The sequence below is a fragment of the Equus caballus genome, chromosome X, assembly GCF_041296265.1.
Source record: "Equus caballus isolate H_3958 breed thoroughbred chromosome X, TB-T2T, whole genome shotgun sequence".
NCBI lineage: Eukaryota > Metazoa > Chordata > Mammalia > Perissodactyla > Equidae > Equus > Equus caballus.
This window is the reverse complement of record NC_091715.1, coordinates 97,079,845-97,095,083: the sequence shown is the minus strand read 5'-3', so window position 1 is coordinate 97,095,083 and position 15,239 is coordinate 97,079,845. Positions and strand designations below refer to the sequence as shown.

General features: G+C 38.8%; 1 long non-coding RNA gene across 1 annotated transcript in view; it reads left to right on the top strand.

Annotated features, from left to right (window-relative positions):
- LOC111771457 (uncharacterized) overlaps positions 1-15,239 on the top strand; it is a 51,910-nt gene that overhangs the window by 4,546 nt on the left and 32,125 nt on the right. The window contains exon 2 of the long non-coding RNA XR_011434586.1: positions 4,577-4,803. This is a non-coding gene — a long non-coding RNA (uncharacterized lncRNA). The remainder of the gene's footprint in view (positions 1-4,576; positions 4,804-15,239) is intronic.

Here is a 15,239-nt window from a genome sequence, read left to right as displayed (position 1 = left end):
TTCTCATCACAAGGAAAAAAACTTTTTCTTTTCTTTTTTTATCTATATGAGATGATGGATGTTAACTAAACTTATTGTGGTAATCATTTCACAATATATCTAAGTCAATGTATATTGTGTTGTACACCTTAAACTTACACAGTGCTGTATGGTAATTATATCTCAATAAAACAGGAAAAAAGCATTAACCTATTACATTTTTCTTTTTGTAGTGTAATATTTCTTTTATTTTTTAATATTTTACTGGCATGATTACACATAAAAAATTAAAAGAGTCTAAATAATAATAATCAATAAAACAAAATTCTCACTCTCTTGGCCATTAATTTCACTTCATTATCCTTGTTGAAAATGACTTTGTCCTATAGAGGAAGGGGATATTAAAAGTTATCTTTTCCAGGTGTCGAATATGCCAAGTTTGCCTCTCTTTGGCAGAAAACAAATTTTTCTACTGCAAGGTCTTTTGCGCTAAAATGGTGGTTCTCAACCAGGGCCAATTTTGCACTCCTCCCAAGGGGACATTTTACAATGTCTAGAGACAAATTTGCTTGTCACAACTAGGGAGGGAGGTGCTACTGGCATCTGTGGGTAGAGGACAGGGATGCCACGAAACATCCTACAATGCACAGGACAGCCCCCCACAACAAAGAATTGTCTGGCTGAAATATCAATAGTGCTGAAGTTGAGAACCCTGGCTAAAGCCATGATTCCCAGAATTATACAATCACTCAGAGCTCAACAAATATTATTGAGAATGTACGGCCCAGCTAAATTAAATGCTGAACGAATCGGACCCTTATGTAACAAAACACTCCAAAATCATGAATTTCTACCCGCCCTGTGAGGTTTGTGCCATTGCCTATATTCTCATCTTACTGACAGTGTGCATCACCCCTGTGATGGGTTTTTTGAGGCAGGGTTGAGAAAGGAAGGACATTTTATCGCCATCATCTCTCAAACCTTCTCTAAGCCAACCAGGTAAAGAGTTAAATTTGGAAAAGTAAAGGACACTCCAAATCCCAAAAGATCTTGCCTGTATTTGCATAGAAAATCTAAAACCATATGCAATCCCTGTGACAGTCTGAATCCAGAGTAAAAGAAACTTGGAAGTTTTAACAACCCAAAGTAAAAATTGTAATTAGTATTTCAAAAATATCCCTATTCCATGATTTTTATAATCCTCCAGTCTTCTATGCAGATGAAAAGTAAAATTCAAATTATCTACTCATTGAACCCATAGATAATTCAGTGACATCTGTAACCTAAAACAAATACTTTCCATCTGCTAAAAAAAAGTAATTTAAATTGAAAAAAAAGGAAGAAAAAGGCAAGGGATAAAAGCTCTATATTCTCCTTGAAAAGAAAAGACGCTCTTTTTGAATAGGAACTAACTAGATATAAAATCCCCTTGATCTGGAACCAGGTACGTTGTTGTCTAGATAAACTCTTTTAGGAGCCAGTAGTGAAAGCTATTTCATTTTCAGTTTAATTACAATGATTTACTCATTAAATGGAAAAGTCTCTGATAGATATCAGTCCTACATACCAGTCCCCTTTCTGTCAGGAACCAGCTTACAGCCAATTCAATTTTATACCGTCCAAGCCTATTTTATTAGCATATTATCAGTACGGGTTATTCAGTCAGCCAGCTGTGCTTTTTGAGTAGATAAAATGACATCATTTCTCCTGTTGTGGATGTTCCCATTTTTACGCCGATGAAAGCAGGGTGGGGGGTGGGGGGATCATGAGGTTGTATTTCCATCTCGTGACCATATTAATGTTATGAGCTCAGATTCTTGATCTTACATGGGATTTTCTGACAAAGACCATCTGAAATAACTTAAATATAAAGACATAAAATAGAGTTACCAAAAACACATGAGGATTTGAAAACATGTGGATACATGAATAAACTGAACCTGGGACGGCCAAGTATTTCATTACTTCTTATAAGGCTATGCTATGTTTACAATAATGACTTTCTTTAATATGCTACCGTTGAACTTTTTAATATGAATTTCTAATTTAAAGTAAATCAGCCCCAAATAATTTGTGCTACAAATTTGATTAACCCTTTTCTGCACTGAGGATCTTTCTACAGCAAGAGGAGCAGAGACAGACTGCTAAAGGATAATGAACGTTATCTGGGCTGAAGTGTGGCTCCCCTCCAGCTCACCTCCAAGAACAAGAGAGATTTACAAATAAGTTCTAGCTAGATGTGATCTCTTTCTCATACATCATTTGGGGTGTCCAACATACCGCACTAATTCTACATACAATGGAATGCAGTTTTGATTTGTGCTTCATCTTCACTTACTGGATGATAGCAGCTGTCTAAATTTGTAAACCATTAGAGATGCCATCATTAACTGCTGGATGAGCTTGACTTCCGATTCCAGAATGGTTTAGAGCCATGTGATGCTGAGAGGAAATATAGCAAAAACAAGAATGGCTGGAAAACCAAAGATCAGATTTCATGCTTTTCTCTGTATTATGATCTTCCCTCAAAGTTGGCATCTTGGCATTTATAGCTTCTTGGCACCCTTTAATATAAATAAAGCTTTCCTATTGACAGCTTCACCCAACATTCGCAAGAGGAGATATTTTGAATGCCCTTTCCAATCACCTAGAACGATAAGATGGGGAATTGGCCTGGTCTTTGGATAATTTAAAACAATTTTGTATTAGCCAGAATAAACTGGGCTATGCCACTAGTTTACTTGCCATTTGTATAAGGCACAATATGGTACAGGAAGCGCTACCCCATCCTGTAGCTATGCCATATTAAACCCATGGCCTCCAAAGTCATTGCAATAATAGCAAAGAGGAATAGAGGAAGCATCTGAAGTCTTTACTGACTCAGGCAAGAAAAGTCGCACATCACATCAGCTCCCTGTCCATTAGCCCAAATTAGTCACACAGTTCCACTCTAACTGCAAGGGAAAGTGGGAGATCGTAGGAAACACACGGATGTTTGTTGAGTACTATCTCTGCCACAGTCATTTCACTCACACATTCTACTCATAGTCATTTTGTCATTCTACTCAAGTATCTGGGATGCAAACCCCTGCTATTGAATTTTAACTCCATTTTGCCTAGGTCCAACAGGTATGGATAAATTTCCGTGCTCTTGTTAATCGATAAAAAAAAACAGGAAGTAATAAGTAAAGTTTGTTTTGAAGGGAGCCAATCGTAGTCAGTTGAGATGCTTGATCCAGTAAATCTAATATGCAGTACATGAATAGCTCAGAACATGTCTCAAAAATGCTTTGATTCAAATCCAGGAAACCAACACACCTTGCCTGCTGATATGAGGCAACCATTTTGAAATTGGCTAAGGGTATTAATCCTTAGGCTGTCACGAATGCCTACAGGCTGCCTTCAATAACATTGATTTGGCTGTCAAGTTAGGGTAAGATGTCAACATCTCATACTACCCAATTAAGGTTTTAGAGACATACTTCTTTCAAAGAAACAAAAGGTCTGTCTCTTCTTGTGTCTCACATACCTCAATGTATGTGGTGTACAACATCATATTATAGAGATACAAATAACTGTGGAACATGATACGGCTGGGACACAGATTCCACCCAGTACAGCACACATGCCACTGACATGGCAGAAGCTGCCCTCATTAGTACTGATGTACAAGGATAGTAGTGGCACATTTTTTTGCTTTGCAACTTGGGTTGTCAGACAGTAGTCTCTCTCAAATTTTGCACATATAACAAAAAATATTCTACCTGAAACCCTCAAACTTCCTATAATTCTTTGAATTATAATGAAATCTAAGCATTGGCAACAGTCATGTAGAGTAACTGCCAAATGGGAATTGGTGCGGTCCTCTATTGAGGAGAACTTCTGACTTCTTAGCCCATTTTGCATGGTTCAACAGCCATTAATAAGACTGATAGTAATAGGAGAGTCATCCTGCACTGTTCGCAATTGAGACCAACCAAGACATCCTTTAGCTGTTTGCAGTAGCAATGGTTATCATGTGGCTTTGGCTGTGTTTGAATCTTTTGGGATTTTTTTGCAACTTCAGGACTGATTTGAATTTGAATTTTCAAATACATAAAACTGACCGGTTTTGTGGGATGGGAAATTCAATATGAATGAGGTGATATCCCCCCAAATTCCTTTCTCCCTTTCTTACTACACACATGGCTTCTCAGCTAGAGAGAATATTTCAAAGTTTCCCCAGCAGAAGAACATGGATACATTATTAAGTTCTTGCCAATGGGATAAGAACATAAAGGATGTGTGCAATATCTGCCTCACTTGCTTAAAAGGCAATTGCTTACCCTGGACTCCTCCTTTTCTCTCCTTTTCACGAGATGGAACATAGATATGCCAGGAACCCATTTTTGACCACACAGTTTAGAAAAGGCCCTAAGAGATGGCGGAGAAACAGGATGGAAGAAATCTTTGTCCCCGAATGAACTTCTCAAGCAGAGAAGCCTCACCATCGTAGCCTAGCCAGACTTTACTTAGGAAATTAAACTTCTATCTTATTTAGGCCACTGCATTTTGAAGGATCTTTGTTAAAACAGCTTAATCTTTACCTTTCCTGCAGCATTGGCCTCCAGTGCTCCACGTCACCTCCGCTTGGCCCCCTCTGATTGCAGCAGCAGCCTGCAGTGGACAGTTCCGTGTGAGCTCAGATCCATCTCATGGTGACAGCATCCCCTCAAATGCGTGCTGTGCACCTTTCTAATCCTTGCATCAGGGCGTTCATCAATGCCTCAGCAGCCGTCTCACACCACACACGACCCTCAAATAATGGGAGCCAAAAGGCCGTGGGTAAGCAGCCCAGACCCTCTTCCTCTCAGGCAGACAATTCTGGGAGGATAAATGGTTAAGAGAACTAAAAATGTTTAACCCAGAGAACACCCACTAGAACCCAATAAAAAGCGTTAAATATTTGAAAGGTATGTATAGAAGAATTCAATGAAATTTATTCTGTAAGATCCCACATAGGAGAATGAAGACGAAGAGGTAGGAGATGTAGTGAGCAAGATTTCAGTTCACTATAAGTAAGGACTTTATCAATTCAAAGTTGTTCAAAGTTAAGTTTCTAAAGCACATTTTTGATATATAGTGACAGGTTGCTTAAAATCCTCTAACGACTCCCGCTAGCTGCTCTTCTGACCAGGCAGACAAGGTCCTTCAGGATTTCCCTCTCCTGCCTCTGCTTCTCCTGCTCCCAGCCTCGTCCCACCTCCGACAAACCATGACAAACTACTGACAGTTCTTCTAACCAGCCAGGCTGTTGGATCACTCTGCCGGTCTTTCTGCCCTTTCCACTTTACTAGCCATTTGTTCTCCTCAAGCCAGATCAGGCATTGCTTCCTCTGTAAAACCTTGTCCGACCCCTGCCTCACCCCCACTACATCCACACACACGATAATTATTCTCTCCTCTGTACTATCTGTTCCCTTCACATTCTCCTTTTTGCCCTTATTGCCCACACTGTAGCAGAATGATCTGCTTGTATGTCTGTAAACTCTCCTAAACCGCAAGTTCCTTAAAACCAATGACAGTATCTTAGTCATCTCTCTGCCTGCATCCCTTAGGAAGGTGCCTGGCACATCATAGGCACTCAATTATTTGAATAAATGAATTTAGGAAAGAAGGAAAGAGAAAGAGAGAGAAAGAAAGGAGGGAGGGAGAAAAGGAAGGAAGGAAGGAAGGAAGACTTAGAGTTTTTGGCAGGATAATATAGGGAGAACTGAATCATTGTGAGTGGTTATTCTGACTTACCCCTAAGGTTTCTTCCAACTCTGAGTGTCTGTGATTCCAGAAAAATTGCTAGCTGCTCAAGGCTAATTAGACTTATTTAAATGAAAATTAGTTTAAAATATCATTCATCCTATAGGGAGGACACTTTATCTCAAAATAAAAAGGAATTTTATCTCCTGTTAACATCTTAAATTGCCTGGTTACACCATTCAACAGTTAGTAAGTGAAGACTCTAACTTTTTATACCATTTAGTACCGAATGTTTCAGAATAGAAGTAGGTGATGTGTGTGTGGTCATGTGTGTACATATATGTGCATGCACATATCTATGAGTAATACACATTGTATTCCCTGAAGTGCTGCAATCAGATAGAGAATCTCAACCTTACGAAACGAATAAAGGAAAATTGATTGCTATGGCTTAGCTAAATCCTCACAGGTACAGAATTGTGAAGCTCGTTTATTAACACCATTACATCACGGCTCTCCATCTCAGACTCAGTAGGTTGCCGAGCTAGTTCCAATCTAACAGATAAACACAGTTGCTGTTCCCTGCTTCTCATCGGCATCTTGGTTAAGGTGTAGCAGAGCTCTGGAAGATCCTCATTAGGGGCAGCTCCTCCGACTCTTTCTTCAGTCACTGTTGGCATGATGGGCACACCTAAGCCAGGGAGCCACAATAACAAGAAGCTATCCTTTACCTTTGCCCACATGTCCCGCTAAAATTCTTTTAACATCCCACTATCCTCTATGGTGGAAGAGAATCCAGAGATGAGGTACAATTGTATTTTACACACAGCTTTGCTGCTCTGTACCTATTCTAAATATTGTCATGTCTGCGTTGCAATTCTGATGGTAATAATTAAAACTGGGCCTTGGCAAAACTGTGAAGATATGAAAGTCGTACCTTTAGCAGCCCCCTTTTGAGGGCTTTCTTCTTTCCCTGTAAGTCTTAGTATCCTTTAAGTGCTTAGTATCCTCATAATTCTTGGTTGTCCAGGGTCCTCCACATGGGCATTCTCCATTCTCTGGAGCATCTCATAATCCCTGTCTCACTCACTCACCTTAAAATTTATCTGTACTGAGGACTAGTCTTTTACCACCTTTCAAAATGACTAGGTAGATAATCTGATCAGTTAATTCACGGGTCAAGTTAATGGATGATAACAACAAGGGTTCGATCATGGCTTCACCACTTCCCAACTGTGTGCTCTAGGGCGAGTTATTTAACTCTTTTTTTTGCCTCAGTTTTCTCATCTGTAAAATGGGGATAACAAGAGCACCTATTTTATAGGGCTGTTGTGAGAGTTAATACATCTAAAGTGGTTAACTACAGTGCCTGGCACATAGTGTGTACTCGATAAATGTTAGCTATCAATAATCATATTTAGGAGGGAGATGAGTGCTCGGTCAGAACTTCAGATCTTGTGGAAAATTCCTTGGGAGCGATTTTGGTGGCCTATATTTTAGCACATATTCTGCCTGCTTCATGAGGTGGTCCTTAGTGGTTCTCTCTGCACGGTGGTACAATACAGAAAGACCAATGAGAGAATGTGAGTCCTTCTCCACAGTCGGAAGTAAAGCTCTTTAATAGGCAAGTATTCTCACCAAGGACGTCCCTGAGAACTAACTCACTCATTAATTTCCTAAAACCCTTGTGTCTTGTGAGAAGTTTTAAAAAAATGCCTTTGCCTTTTCTCCCCAGCTTCTCTCAAGTGATGACTATTGTCCTTCATCGGCCAAGGCTACGCATTTTGACATACCTTATCAGACAAAATGGTGTTGCTGTGCTTGTCCTTATACATCTTAATGACTGGTATCAAAAATCCCAGGAAAAATGTATTATGGCACAATGTAATGTGCTTAAAGTCATTTTTCTTTTTCATAGGGATCATTTCAGTTATAGAAAGTGTGCTTTTTAAATATATTAAAAGAAATTCAGACAAGTTTTTAAATCCTGTTATCTCTGTAATGACTTAGTTTCTAGACAAAATTGGCATCCTTTTAAAAACTTGAATTTTTTTCTTCAGCTCCTTTCCTTTTTCATAAATGTAGCCTAGAAGATAAATCTGTTGTATGAAGCCCCAGACTGAAGGCAAAAAGAAACTACAGGAAGGAGGTCACATAGTTTCATATGATAAAGCCAAGATAAGAGAGACATCAAATCACTCACGTCTCTTTGCCACTGATGTTTGAACTTGCCAGTGTAGAAGGTAATAATGCACACTTCTATCTTTCTAATAACTTCCTATCTTCCTAATAACTGCCTGTTTAATGGAGCTTCAGTTGTCTGCTTATGCTGGTCCAATTCTATTCTTTTCTTTTTAAACTTTCCTAGTTTTTGCTTTCTGCGTTTTTTACAGTCAATTTTACACATTCATTATTTTCTTTTTTAAAAAATGTTTGATTGAACGTTATGTTAGTTTTATGTTTCCTCCCCTCCCTTCCCAAACTCAGACACCAGCCCCTTTGAAGTTTCTTGAGTGACCACATATGGCCAGAGTGATTTCTGTCGAGAGCTTAAAAGCACCATGCGTAAATCATCCCCTATTTTCTTCCCACTCCCTTTCAATTCAAAGTGTATGCTCTCTCGGCAACTCAGAGTGATGCATTTCAACAGAGCACACTTTATAAAATGGCTGTTAGACCACTTAGATTTTATACGGAATCATGTCTTAAAAATTGGCCAACCCTAGGTACTTCAGAAGGAAGGTTATATAAAGCATGGTCCAAGTAATGTCATTGTAGTACGTCATGGAGTTAACTTCATGGTATTATTATCTTCAACTAAATGTTTCCATCCGTCCTGTTCCTCAGACCATTTTCACTTATAAACTGCAAGGTAAAATTGTAATTAAGTTCCATCAGTAAGCGTTGATTAAGCACATCTCAGCTCTTTAAACATACTGCAAACATACTGGAATACTGAGAATATGCATTTTCTTCCTTGATTTCTCTTCCTGTTATTGCCTTTCCATGTATCTTTGTGATTTATAATCTCTGAGTTATTGAGCTTCTGAATGTGGCTACTGAAATAACTACAATGTTCGGCTAAATTGAGAGAAAATCGAACTTTTTTCCAAATTGATTTTCTGAAACAAATGGCCAAGGGCAAAATTTGAAACTTAAGCAAAATCTCATGTATTTCTAAACAATTTATTCTTTGCAAGTACAGAATAACTAATCACTTTAAAACTAAGAAGTATAAAAATTAGTCACTGCATAATAGGTACAATTGATTCTCCTTATTTGAAGATTCCATATTTGCGAATTTGCCCCCCTCCTAAAATTTATTTGTAAATTGTAACACAAAATCAACACTCACTGTACATTTTCTGTCATTTGCAGACATGTGCACATTTTCTGTCATTTGTAGATGTGCACATTTTCTGTCATTTGTAGACGTGCGCAGTAGTGACAAATTTGAGTCACTGAGTGTAGGTTCCCAGTTGAAGTCAAACAAGGCACCACTTGGCCTTCTTGTTTGAGCTCTCATACTATAAACAAGTGTCCTTTTTGCTGTCTATTTGGTGCTACATTTTCTATGCTTTTTGTTGGTGATTTTGCTGTTTTAAATGGCCCTCAAGCATAGTGCTGAATTGCTGTTCAGTTTCCCTAAGCAAAAAGGCTGTGATGTGACTTGTAAAGAAAATACATGTGTTAGAGCTGTTGGCTATGAGTCCAATGATAATGAATCAACAAAATAATATATTAAATAAGGTACATTTAAACAGAAGCACACATAAAGCAAGGTTATATGGTGATTGACTGATGGAAATGTGGTGACCAGAGGCCCACAGGAACCTAACCCTACATTTCCCTTAGGAGCACTGGTTCAAAACTTTATAAAACATAACTACTGCAAATAATAAGAATCAATTATATTTTAAACCCAGGTTTAGTTAGAACTTCCAAGAAATCAGCTATATAAATAAATTAATAAAGTATCTTTCTATGCCAAGATCTCTGGGTCATAGGCCCTTGGACTTTTCCATAAAAGGAGTACTGAAATTAGGTCGATTTATTTTGATGAAGATAATTCCTTGTTTTCAGACAATAAAGATGCCTGTGATTAGTAAATACATCTCTAACAATGCTTAAAGAGAACATTTGAAGATTCTTAGTTACTTCTTTTATTCCGTGGGTAATAGCTTTATGACATTGTCAGCTGATCCAAACACATCGATACATTGTCAGCTGATGTTCCTCTTTGAATTGCTCACCTTGATGTCCCTGTACTGCCTGAACCACATCTTGGTGTCTCAGCTAAGAATGCCTGTCTCAGTTCTACCTGGAAATCCACCACAGGTACTTGCTGCTGCTGAGATGGCTTTGGGTAGAGCTGACACTCCTGGTCTCAGTGAGGCTGTCATACGTTGGACTTGGACTTCCATCTCTGGTGGTTCATAGTCATCTCAGGTGTAAGCAGTCCCTGGCCTGCTCCATCGAGCCAGCGGCTGCTCCTCAGACCAGAGCCTCAGGCATCTCCAGCGGCCGCTCAGCTCTCCTTAGTTATCTTATAAAGAGTAACACAGCAACAGTGAATATATGTGATTAGGTTACCAAAATAATTGTTGCCAAACCTTATAACCCCAAAGAGTGAAACAATTTTTTAAAAGTCAGGCAGCAAAGAGATCTTCCTCTTTGTCTATTTTCTGAAATGCGTATAAGCTACTGCGTGAGATAAATGAGGCCAAATGAAAACATAGCTAGATGTGATTTTCTTGTGGTGGTGTGTTTGGTTGTTGTTGGTCCTCCTTGGAAGCCAATTCTATTTCTTGGGGTAGGAAATGTCTTAGGTACAACTCATTGCTAAATAATAAAATGAATACTCTTTTGCTTTGAAACAATTTATTCTGACTAGCATCTCAATTCCTTCAGCACCAGATTTACAATCCATGCAAGTCTACGATTCCTTTGACAAGTGACTTGGGTTACAAGCAAACAAAGCAACTCCGTTGGCAGTTGAAGGGCAGTGACACACCCTGAGTGAGAAGGGCTGTGAAAAGAACAACCCGACTACTTCGATCCTTCTATAGGCAGAGCACCATCAGTGTTGATTAATGTGAGATTTATTGACAGGTTATGAACCAAGGAGCCAAGAGGGTAGCCAGCTGGTCACTGCCTAATGTTTAAATTGCAGCACCTAACGATTTTCCCTCTCCTCCGGCACATTTCCTGTATTCCCATTTTAAGTCACAGCTGTAATACACTTTCTACGAGTAACCTTCACCTACTCTTCAACCATCAGAAAAGCTGCTTATTTGGCACCAAATCTAGGGTTTTTTCCCTAAATTTTTCTTGGCTTTAATTCTTCCCATTATGCCGTTTAAATAATAGATATAATTAGTGGTTCCATAAGGCTTAATATTTAAAGCACTTTGACAGTTGTTAAAAAGACAGTCTTTACCACATCCATGAAAGGTAGGCCAGCGCTGTTCTGTGATCTACCCCAGGCACCTTCCTGTCAAAAATAAAAACTTTATAAACTCCTTTTAATGAAGGACCATATTTTGTATATCCTCCACAGACGAGGGTGTAAGTCCTGAGGACTTAATCCGTGTTGAACGGTTACTGGGACATGTGCTAAGGTGCAGCTGAGCATATGCTACTTCCAACAAGCACTGGATCTTCTTTTATTAAGCTTGTGTGTAATACATAACACATCTCCATACACACCTGGGCAATCAAAAGAAAATTGATGACTATGAGTAAGGGAAGTAAAATATACTCCCTCCTGGATTCAAAGTGATCATCTAATTGAGGCACATTACCTTATCCAGGATTTGCTTGTAATAGAAAATGTAGCTCCTAAAAGGCTTAATGATACTGAATTGGTACCCTTTTGAACTAAATTACTTCTTCAGAGAGCAAAATGGTCTTCCTGGAAAAGGTAATTTACCTTAAACATATGAGCACTTTACCTCAAAGAAAGAGTACCAATTTACTCTGGGAACTCCATTCGTTAGTTGCCCTCCGCCCCCACATGCAAAGAATTGGCCATTAAAACTATTTGCTGCTGTTTATGAACTTCAAAATAGAACCGGTGTTTTCCTCCTTAAAGCGGCCATATTGGAATGCTAACTCTCTGAGGACAGGGATCCGCTCTCAGTGGGAAATTTAGAGTGTGGAAATTAAAATAGTATGCTTCTAGAAGGTTTGACATTTCATGAGAGGAAATTTCTTCATCGCTGTGCCTCTAGCAAGAAGGAGGTGAAAATGACAGATAATCCTTCATAGGTAAGGCCTATTCGTGGGAATGGCCCACTCCTGCTCGTTGAGTTCATTGTCTGACCCCTTAAAAAGCAGCAATAGTCCAGATTCAGATAATCCCCTGGGTTAGCCTTCTCTAAAACAGTTTTTATAAACGCTAATGAAGAGCCTCCCTTGATTTCACATATTTTGTATGGTAGACCAACGCTGTGCCCCAACCACTGTTTTAGACATGATACGTTTCCTACAAACATTCTCAAATACTCTTAGGCTGTGGATTTACTATTTGGACGTTATTTTTTTCTTGATCTTTAATGTGGCACTTCTGCATATTTTTAATGAGCCGTCCCCAAATCTTCTTGTTACTGTGGTTGTTTTCACTGTTGTTCTTCAGAAATGGAAGGGGCAAGGGCCAGAGAGAGGTAAATATCATCTATATTTATTTCTTCACAATTCAATATCTACAAGTATTCCATTCCCATCTGTGGTATTCATTCCAAATTTGTCCAGGTTAGGCCTTGCTTTTTGTCTCTCTACCATATCTCCAACCTGGCAAGTCTTTGTTCTTTGTAGCGTTTGTAACTTAAAAAAACTTAATTCGATATCAGCTATGAATATAGTTAACATCTCTCGATCATTAATAAGCACGTTAAACAAAAGGAGCCTTTTACCAGATGATGTAACACCTCCCTGAAATCTCTCCCCCTATATTGTTGATATCTGAGACTATTCTGACATCATCCTATATTTTCAAGCCACCTGATATTGTTCAAATGAACTTTATTTCCTCGGCACTAACAGATGATTCACTGGTAATCATTCCTTTGTCAGACCTTTACAACCTGGTGTTTACCACATTCTGGTTTCTTTGGGCTGCCGATATCAAAGCTTCTCTCCTTTTCCACCTCCCAACACACTCAACAGAGACAGGCCTTCCTCATACCCCCACCCCCCCCCCACCCCACACACTTCACAATGAGCTTCAGTTCAGAGCGCCGCATTTAATTTATGACCAATGGGTTTCTGTTTGTTTCAGTGAGCCCATACATTATTAACTGTAATTTTTGCCATAGTTGAATGCATTTTTTTACTTTGAGGGCCACTATTTTGTAATTGTGTAACTATAGCCCACATTTACCCCCAAAAAGCAGAATTTACCTTTTTCTCCTTTTCGACCTTGTAAATTTTCAAGAAGGCCGGCTAGGTAACAAAACTTGATTTCATTGTACATCAGGCACATTTGCCTTCTCCACTGGATTGTATCTTTGAAATGGTCGGGCAATGCAAAAATCTACCACACACGTGTTTAATTCATTGACTGACCTTTTAAAATGTAGATTTCGTCATTAAACTAACAGTAATGCAAACCTTTAGATATACAGTACAACAATATTTAGACCTATAATAACTCTACACAGGGAGCCATGGTTTAAAAGCACAGTTTTGGTCTTAAATTGATTTTTCTCTCTCTTTTTGCTTCCAAGTTCCACTCTACTTTTTGTGTATCTCTCACTCCTGAGAGATGAGGCAAATTAACTCCTTATGCTTAAAGAGAGCAGGAGACTAGGAGAAAGGAACTATTTTTCCAAAATCACTTTTATTGATTGTGGATCTGAGTCACTAAACTGACTTGCTGAGGTGGGAATTGTCACAGGTTGTTCCTAGAACCCCTCCTTCCCCCACCCACTGCACTGCCTACCCTCAGCACACACCCAGGCCCTGGACATTGGACAACTTTCCTATCCTGTGTTTTACAGAGACTAATTCTAGAACTGTGAGCTTCTTGAGAGTTGGGACCAGGTGAATTAATCTCTGTATCCCTAAGGCCTAGCACAAGGCCTGAGACGTGTGGGCTCGCTGAATAAACATCCGGACAGGGATCAGTTAAATAATTCATTGAACTTTAAATTTTTCTGATGCTCTCACACTTTCCTCTGATTTTAAAACTACAGTTAAGGGTGAATAGAGGGCAAAGCCCCACAATCACACTGGCCTCAATCCCCTCAACTTTTAATCGGTCAAAACAGAAAAAGACAAAATTCTCAGAATATTAAGAGGCACCAGTCCTGTTAGTCCTATGTTTACTACAGCATTACTATCTAAATAGAATATGCCTGCATTAACATTTCCCTCAAATTATTTGTAAAATTCCAGACTTCCACTCAATGTACTAAGGTCAATAAGTTACTGAAAAACATTCTGATAAACATACTGATAACCATACTGATAACCAATTGTTTATTGATACTGGCAGAAAAATAAAGATAAATAGACACACTAAAATTTATAATCATGCCTTCTTTTAGGGGCTCTCCATTTATCAGACAGCATCAATAAATATCGCTCTACAGGTACAACAATATCCAGGCCTCATCAGAAAAAGATTTTTAAAACATCCTCACATTGACAGGAAATGACAGACACACAAAAATGAAAACTAACTTTATTAGAAAAATAATTGCAGTGAATCTCTGTAATTGGATGGCTCTAAAAATCACCATAGTTTCAATTACTCAAGGATTGTGATGGAATTTCACCTCGTGAAAATGCAAGACGTTAAGCAAATTATTTATTTCTTTTAAATGGTGGGTAACACGAATAAAAGTATTACTATGTTATTTAAATCTAATTTAAAAACATAATTTACATGATGAAAATTGCTCAACTTCTTAATCAGAGTCACTCTGGTGGAACTGCTTTAATAAAAGTTTCTTTTTTATATATAATTTAGCTTTCCTATTAGAAAATGAATTCTTCTATCTCCAAATTACAAGTTGGCTCACACTTTTAACCTTTTCTCCCATCCTGAAGTTTGCCTGAGATGGAGCGAAGAGGGTGCCGCCTGATAACCCCATTGCCTTTAGTTTGCATTTGTGTCCCCCACAATCGTCAAACTTGTATTACGCTAGTCCCAGATTTAACACCATTACCACACAGTGAGAGAGGGCGGAAAGAAAGAGGCGGAACTGAGAGTGTTCCAGGCTGTTACCCTTCCCATGGCTTCCCATTCATCAGAAGGTACCCAGCTTCCCTCAGCTTCTTCCTACAAATGAAATTCCTTCCTCATCACCAAGGAGAAGTCAGGGCAACACGAACAAGATGTGCAGCCTCAGGGAAAAGAGAGGAGATATGCAAACTAAACAGTCTTCTTGTAGATATCATTGGATCACATCCGTTGTTAATACCAACCCCTGACAGGATGAAATTGCACGGATTAGCAGAATCAAGAATTATAGTTCTCCAAATCATTTTAGGTCATATGATCAAATGGTTGAAATGTACCT